Raw genomic sequence first — 8216 nt, 5'->3', positions numbered from 1 at the left:
TTAGGGATGTAATTAAAAGAAATCAAAAGACAAAGGATTAAATTGAATTTTATTCAAACTTTTAATTAAAACCTTAAAGGTGTTAAAACAACGTCGTTTTATTTAAATACAATGGTGCATTTTGACCAAAATAGTTTGTTTTGGTACAAAACGATGCCGTTTTGACTAACACAAAATAAAAAAAGGGTGCTGGACATTTGTTGTTTGAACACTGTTCATCATCTTCAATTTTTTATATCCGAAAAGCTGCTCAAGTGACTACTTGTCAAGGACTTTTAATGACTTATCTCTCCACTAAACAGGACAAACAAGACACCACTTTTATGACCAAACACCATATTACACTCTAGTGTAATTATTGTTGGCTGGTCGCATTTGTAGCTACCACGGCGTCGCCTCAAAGAGGCTGACTCAATCAACCTTTGCAGCTAAATTTCATAGTGATGATAACTTTTGGTCAATGGTTGAGATACTTTCTTTTTAAATCTAGGATCAAGATATATTCATAGTAAAAACTAGATATTTCTCTTTTATCCCTTATAAATAAAAGTGAATTTTGTTAGAGTGAAAATGGAGCAAAAAACCATCATTTATTCCATTTTTAGCCGTCCTCTCAGCTCAACCTCCCCACATCTCCTCTTCATCGCCAAACCATTTCCCTGCCACTCTTGCCTTCACCAACACCAGCCTCCTACACCAACAACCATGCATCTCCTTCACCAACAACCATCTCCACCATGATAAACACCATTGAAAGAATAAAGGAAAAAACCGTGACAACCCTTGATCTTTTCTTCTCTATTTTTGGCTGAAATGAAAACATCACCATCTTCCTCTCGACTGACCTAGCAACCCGAAACCAACAAGTCATAAACATGACTCAGTAGCTTCCCTCAATAGCTCCATTAACAGCAGCTTGTCTCTCTAGTAGTTGAGTTCATGTTTTCCCTACATTACCTGATAAATCCAAAAGCTTTGGAGTAGCAGATTGTAGCTTTAAGCTGGCATTTCTCCAAGGCCTTTAAATGTAGAACCAATAATTATGTGGTGGGAATAAAGTCTTTGTCAGATAATATGCAGATGGAATTATTATTATTATTTTAATCAAAATCATTAAAGAAAGTGGAAAAATGTTTTTGGCTTACCTCCCATTTTTCACTATCAGAGTAAATGCCTAGAGGGTCCAAGTTAGACCTAACACTTCCTTTGAAAAGAGCTGGTTCTTGAGGAATAATACTCAGCTTGGTTCTCAAGTCCTTCAGTTCAGTAGTGCTTACGTCAAGTCCATCTATGAGAATTTTCCCATTTTCGGGCTCTACCAACCTGAACAAAGCACTTAATAATGTAGTCTTCCCACTTCTGGATCTTCCAACAACTCGTACTCCGGTGTCTGTTGAAGTTATGACACCAAAGCTGAAATTAATGTGTCAGTCATATGTTATTTTTCATTAATGTCCATCTATCAGTAATATTGTTTAGTCAGTTTTTACTTCTTAAGATTTAAAACTTATTTAGGATAAGTTACATAGCTTTTTAAATAGAGTTTATGTTATTTATATTTCTTAATTTTATTGTGATTGATTTTATCTATAAATAAAAGCTAAGGGATGACAATAACCTATGAAAAACATTTTGTTCTTTATTCTTTATTCTTTATTCTTTGTTTTTCTGGTTATCATCTATATTCAGTTATTTATATATCTATTATCAACAGTACCTTCCACAAGTGATTCCTTTAAGAACCATTGGAGCAATCGGACAATATCTTATCTTCTTATCACCAAGAACAAAACTATTAAAACAAAAATTATGAATTCAAGGTGAAAGGCCAAATTTATTGCTTCTTGTTTCGCTCATACCTTCAGGTGCCGCAACTCTATTCTTCCATGAGGTGGCCATGAGGAAGGAGGTCTCATGTCCTCTACAGTTGCTGGAGATTCTGGTGTTATATGCATGAATTGCTTGATCCTTTCAACAGATACAACGTAGTTTGACGGATTGCTGTGGTACCGGGTCATAATCACTTGGATGGTATTCAAATTTCAAAGTAAGCGCATACGAAAGAGATAATCCCACGAACCTTTCCAACAGTGATAAATTTTCGTGATGAGTACTGAAGTAGAGAGAGTTTTTCCCTTTACACTTTAAAGAGTAAAATCAGCAATAAATTTATGTATTTCAGCTACTTGGTAAGCGTTTGCCTGGTAGTAGAACAAGAAGAAGGACAGCCGAGAGCAGAATCAGGTTCTGAAGTGTCTCTACACGTAATTTTAGCCACTCCATAGCAGCATTAGAATGAAAGAAAAGCCTTGCATCTGTGTCAATTAGCATAAGATACTTTTTGAAGAACATATCCATAATGTTAAAAGCTCTAATAGTGACCAACCCTAGTGATGTTTCTGATGCCAAGTTCAGAATAGGTGCTTTAATTCCCTTACAGTAGATAGATAATAACCCTAAAGTATGAAAAAACCATATAGGAAAGTCGCCAGGTTATTTGATACATGTATAGAAGGAATAACACAAGTAAATTAGCAACTCGAAAAGGGGTTCATTCACCTGAGCATATATTGCAGCTGTAATTGCAGGGATGGCAACAACGACGACTGGCCATGTGACAGAGGCCATCACCACTATTATTGTAACTAGACCAATTGTGGAAGCTGCGGGAAATGCAATGCCCAGAGGAAGATCAAAGTCCAATGTGCTCATGTCTGAGGAAACCTGTGATATATCATGGAAAAAGCAGGCTACTAAGGACAGTTTACTAGCTTTCCAAACTGAAACCAGCAGCATTTTAGCAGGTCATTTATAGAGTGATAGATGCAAGGGTCTACTTACCCGAGTATATATCCTCCCACCTGGTGTGGAGTCGAAGAAGAGCATGGGAGCTTTGAATAAAGAATTACTGATACCTGAGAAGAAGGCTTTTGAAGCTTTTAATCCTAAAAGCGATGCAAACAAAGACCTTAGATATACAAATGGTACTGTACTAGATTTTGAAATTCCTGTATAGACTCCAACTAAGATGCCATTGCTAATTTTAGGAAGTCGAAGCTTTTCTTCAGGGAGGAACCACTCACTGGATTCCTCAGTCTGGCATATATCAGAATTTATAGTTTCAATTTTCTTTATATTTCCGTAGTCTGAAGAGACACATTGATCTGTCACTGTATTTTTTATGAGCGTTTACAAGTTGTTTGAAGGCAGCCAACTAGCAGTTCCTCATAGGTTCCTGATTGAATTATCTGTCCACCTTCCATAACCTGAAGTGAAATTGTCAAAATGGCTTTAAAAGACATCAAAATGCTTGAAACTAACACTTGTTGACACTAAGATTCCATGTGTCTTGTGGAAAATATTTTAATTTTTTTTAATGTGAAACCATTATTTCGGTATTATTATTAATATAATCGTTATTTTATAATTATTTATCATAATTTTTTACCGTTAACACCACCACAACCATTATCTTATTATCGATATAACTACTATCATAATCCCACTATAACCCTTTAATTAATATCATTATCATGATCAATGTTGCCGTCATCACCATCATTTTATTATTTCATAACTATTATCACCACCATCATCACTATAACAACAATTATCATTCTATAACCAGTATTTTTACCATCAATATTATTAATATCACAAATACTCCAACCATAATTATTATTATTAATGTTTCCATCATAATCACCACCATACCTTTATCATAAATATTACAATTCTTTTTTATTTTATAACCATCATTTAAATACCATGTATGAAAAATAATTTATTTATAAAAAAAAATGTTTTCGTTAATACATCTAAACAATGAAAAATAACTCCGTTTTTTTTTTAAATGTTTTTCTCATTAAAAATAATTTTTGCAAAACAAACATACCTTAATTCTTGCTAATTTATACCATAATTTTATCAGATACCGTCAGGAATTCAACTTGATGAGTCACTAAAATGGCAGTTTTATCTTTGAGAGCATCCATGACACACTCCTGTAATTAACATTGTTCAAGTAAGCATCTGAATGTGACTCAGAAACTAATGACTATAACAAAAATAACAAAAAAAACTTCTTATTTTGTAAATAATAAGAACAATAGAGTTTCTTACATTGAAAAGGACTTCAGCTGTATGTGCACCCACTGCACTAAAAGGGTCATCAAGAAGGTAAATATGAGCTTCATTGTAGATTGCTCCAGCAAGTTGAATTCTCTGTTTCTGTCCACCACTTAAATTAATCCCTCTTTGTCCAATCTCTGTAAGATCACCATGGTTGAAACTACTAAGGTCCTTTTCTAATGCACAATCTCTTATGATCCATAGGCTTTCCGCATAGTATGTTATCACGAACTGTTCCACTCTGAATCCAAGAAGCTTGTGATATATAGGCAATGGTTCCATTTACATTTACCTGCATCAAGGAAAAAACAAAAGGACAGATATTATATGGCATTCCGTACACTATTATGTTTATAGAGACTTCTTTGTTACTCGCTGATCCTGAAATCTTCGGGATCTCTCCAAGAACAGCATGTAGGAGTGTGATTATTTCCCAGAACCAACTCGACCGCAAATTGCAACTTTCTGCCCCATTTCGGCTTCCATGTTGATGCCTTTTAATGTTGGAACACCTAATTCTGGTTCCCAGCTATAATTACCGTCTTGTATTTCGATGCCATTGTCTTCCAACGTATGGTCTGAATTGTTTGCTGAAATTTACATTTCCACTTTGTTGAGCTGATCATCGAGGAGGAAAGAATTGAGACGGACCAACGACACATTCACTTGAATAAGCACAGAGAGGGCCTCTGGGATCCATCTCATTGGCTCTGACATGCTCCGCAATGTTGCCAAGACTGTGAAAATTGTGGCAGCATTGAGTGGGGCACTTCTTGTAACCACACATCCAATGAAGACCACTGCAGAGGAAATGGTTGGTGTCTGGTGACATCCAATACAAAACTGTGGTGGAGGACTTTCTAATTTGTGATTTTGCTAAGCATTCATATTCTGCACCTCTCGGCGAATCGATGACTTCTTTGAATTTATCCTCCCATGATTGCAACTTGATGATTTTCATGTTGTTTAAGATCTCCATGGTTGCCCTTAATCGCTCATCTCGCGCTACCATGAACCGGGACTGATACTTATTGTACATTTTAGCATAGGGAAGATTAAGAAGGCTGATCACTGCAATTGGAATTAGACCAGGCAGTGCTCCAAGACCAACAACCTTGAAAAGAATTCCAATGGCATGAAAGAGCTGCAAAACAAGACTCCATGCCGTGTGAAACCACCACAATCAATCCCCCATTCGATAAGCCTCAACTGCTATGTAGTTCATGATCACACCGGCGGAGTGCCGCCTTCTTCCCATACTAGATAGTTGCAGCAACCATTATGAATATATTCCTAAAAAATTATCAATGATCTTTAATTTATCTTAATATGAATATATTCATCCACATATTAAGAGTCATCCACTTAGTAACCATCTTTCTTAAAAATTGTCCATATCCTTTTTTCTAGATTCTTTTTCATAACACTAATGTTAATTTGTTGAGTGTGTAATTCCGCTCAAATTAATAAAAATTTCCGCAAAGATTTTTATATACAGGACTTTATCTAAAATTTATTCATATACTGAAAAGGTTTAGGATCAATATTTATTATTTTTCATCATTATAATAATAAAAAAAAGCTCTTTTCTATGTTTTTGTGAGTGTTTTTTTTTTCTTTTTTGTCAATTATGGATTTATTATGCAAAGAGAATCATGGTAAAAATAATCAAATTGATACTTTCCACGCAAAAGTGATTGTAGTAGAAATGACATGAGTTTCTCATTATGCAATGAATAAAATAAAAAGCACGTGATAGGCTTGCCATAAGCCCTCTAATGTTAAGAGAAGAAGAAGAAGAAAATGATAGATGCTTATAGGCTCGCCAAAAGCCTTCCTGTGTAGAAGCAAAATTGAAAATAATAGTTTGTAGGCATGTCTTGGACTTTCTAGACTCACAAGGATTCATTAAAGGCATTACTAAGATTTTCTTTGCCGTGAGATTTTTCATATATATATATATATATATATATATAAAACCTTACCTAGGTCTAAAAAGAATCATAATACTTTGTACCATAGTTTTTAAACTTGACCCGGTCCAAGACCCGGATTCCAGGTTTTGACCGGGTCACCGGGTTATCCGGTTCAAAAAAAATTTTAAATCAAAACAATATCGTTTTAGTAAAAAAAAAAAATTCAACGGGTTACAACTGGGTTTTTGACAGTCAACCGGGTCGCTGGGTCACCTCGAGTTTTTCCTTACCCTATTTTTTCTTTAACCCGGCCCGGTTCCAGACCCAGATTGACTGGATCCCGAGTCGACCTGTCGAACCGGACCAGATTTTAAAACTATGTTTTTGTACCGCCTTCCAATTAAAAAAGAGCAAAATAAAATAAAATAAATAAAGTGCATTCCTATATATATATATATATATTTTTTTTTTTTATGTGTGTTCATGCTAGCTAGCTAGCACGTGTAACTTGTTTATTTGATTTTACTATTTTTCTATGTAAAAGAGAAAAGTTTTATGCGTATTATTGGAAAGAAGATTATGAGAAGAATCTAGCAATTCTTTTCAAAGATGGATCAAAGCCCTGATACGAGAGTTACGGCCCACAGAAATTGATTGGAAAAAATATTTTATTTTATAATTAAATTATTTTTTAAAATTTATTTAAAAAAAAATAACAAATAGAAGAAGAAAAGAGAAATTTTAGATATAAATATTCTTATTATTTTTGGTGAGTTATGAATTTTATTTTATCTCTCCTTTTTATTTATATCTTTCTCTTTAAAATAGATTTTAAAAAATAATTAATTAAATACTACTAGTTTTTTTTAACAATTTTGATGTCATAAATTTTTTAATTTGATTTGCATTCAGGGCTCTTGAATGCAGAAGCCCCCCCCTTCCTTTTTTAGCTATCTTACTTTCTTTCATATTTTATGCTAAATGTATAACCCAATTCGTTCATTTTTTTTATTTTATATATATATATATATATATTAAAAGAAAATGATTTTTTACTGTAAAAATGACACAATTAAAATTTTCTTTTATTTTTTACTATAGCAGTGATAAATTTGTAATTTTTGGGTTTTTTCCTTAGATAAAAAGTTTTTCTTGTATTTTTTTCTCTTTACACTTGATAATTTTATCATTTCATACTTGGTCTATTTATCACCATTTTGTTTTTTTATCTTTATTTTTTTGTAATATTTTTGTAGTTTTTTTTGTTTACATTTTTTTGAAAAAAAAATTATTTTTTATTCTCGACACTTAGAATATTTATCACTTTACACTTATCCATTCACCTTTCTTTTTGTTTTTATCATCATTCCTTTGTAATATTTTCTTTCTCTTTCTTCATACGTTTTTTTTTTCAAAAAGTTATTATACAAAAGACTAAGGAAATATAACAATTACAATATTGTCTTATTTTTCTATTACATTAAAAATAAACTTGAGATCTTACATGTTTTTATTAACGCATATAATCTTCACTTTTATTATATGCAAGCATCGAATTTTTAATTCACATTTATATTTTTTACCCATCAAAAAACACATTAATAACACCTACACATTAATTTATTTGCGTTAGAAAAAACAATTCAATCTACAGTTAGGCGAGTCAAATAAAAGCATTAATAATTTTTTATATATATTTATTGACATAGATTATTCTTAATATATATATATATATATATATATATATTTTAAAAAGTTTATATATTTTATTTTGTTAAAAAAAATTATTTGACTCGAGAGAATTGATGGCGAAATAATTAGTATTGCATAAACAATTTGTCATGGCATTGTACCAGCCACACTTCCTTTTTAAGGTATCCTTAATTAAATTAAGGTGCATGTAAGCTATTTTAGATATCCATAATTAACAAAAAAAAAAAAAAAAAAGAAAACAAAAATATCAAGGCTATGAGTGGAGAAACATATATATGCCATTCATATAGTTCCTCGTGTGGTGTAGCCAACTATTCTTGAACGCTTCCGAGCTCCTTTTTTAAGTTGAGGAAGTGGGAACTTTTCTTGAATAATCAGGTGGAGATGCATGAGGAGACTCTTTTTTATGGGTTTAACATCTTATACTGCCGTGCTTACTCTTTCAGTAGAACAACA

General features: G+C 32.7%; 1 pseudogene; it reads right to left on the bottom strand.

Moving 5' to 3' along the window:
• Positions 1-528: 528 nt before the first annotated feature.
• On the bottom strand, positions 529-5398 carry LOC18096735 (ABC transporter C family member 8-like; annotated as a pseudogene).
• Between the last annotated feature and the right edge of the window lie 2818 nt (positions 5399-8216).

The sequence above is a fragment of the Populus trichocarpa genome, chromosome 3 (genome assembly GCF_000002775.5).
Source record: "Populus trichocarpa isolate Nisqually-1 chromosome 3, P.trichocarpa_v4.1, whole genome shotgun sequence".
In the NCBI taxonomy this organism is placed as follows: Eukaryota; Viridiplantae; Streptophyta; class Magnoliopsida; order Malpighiales; family Salicaceae; genus Populus; species Populus trichocarpa.
The sequence above is the reverse complement of the archived record's forward strand: the minus strand, read 5'-3'. Positions and strand labels throughout refer to the sequence as shown.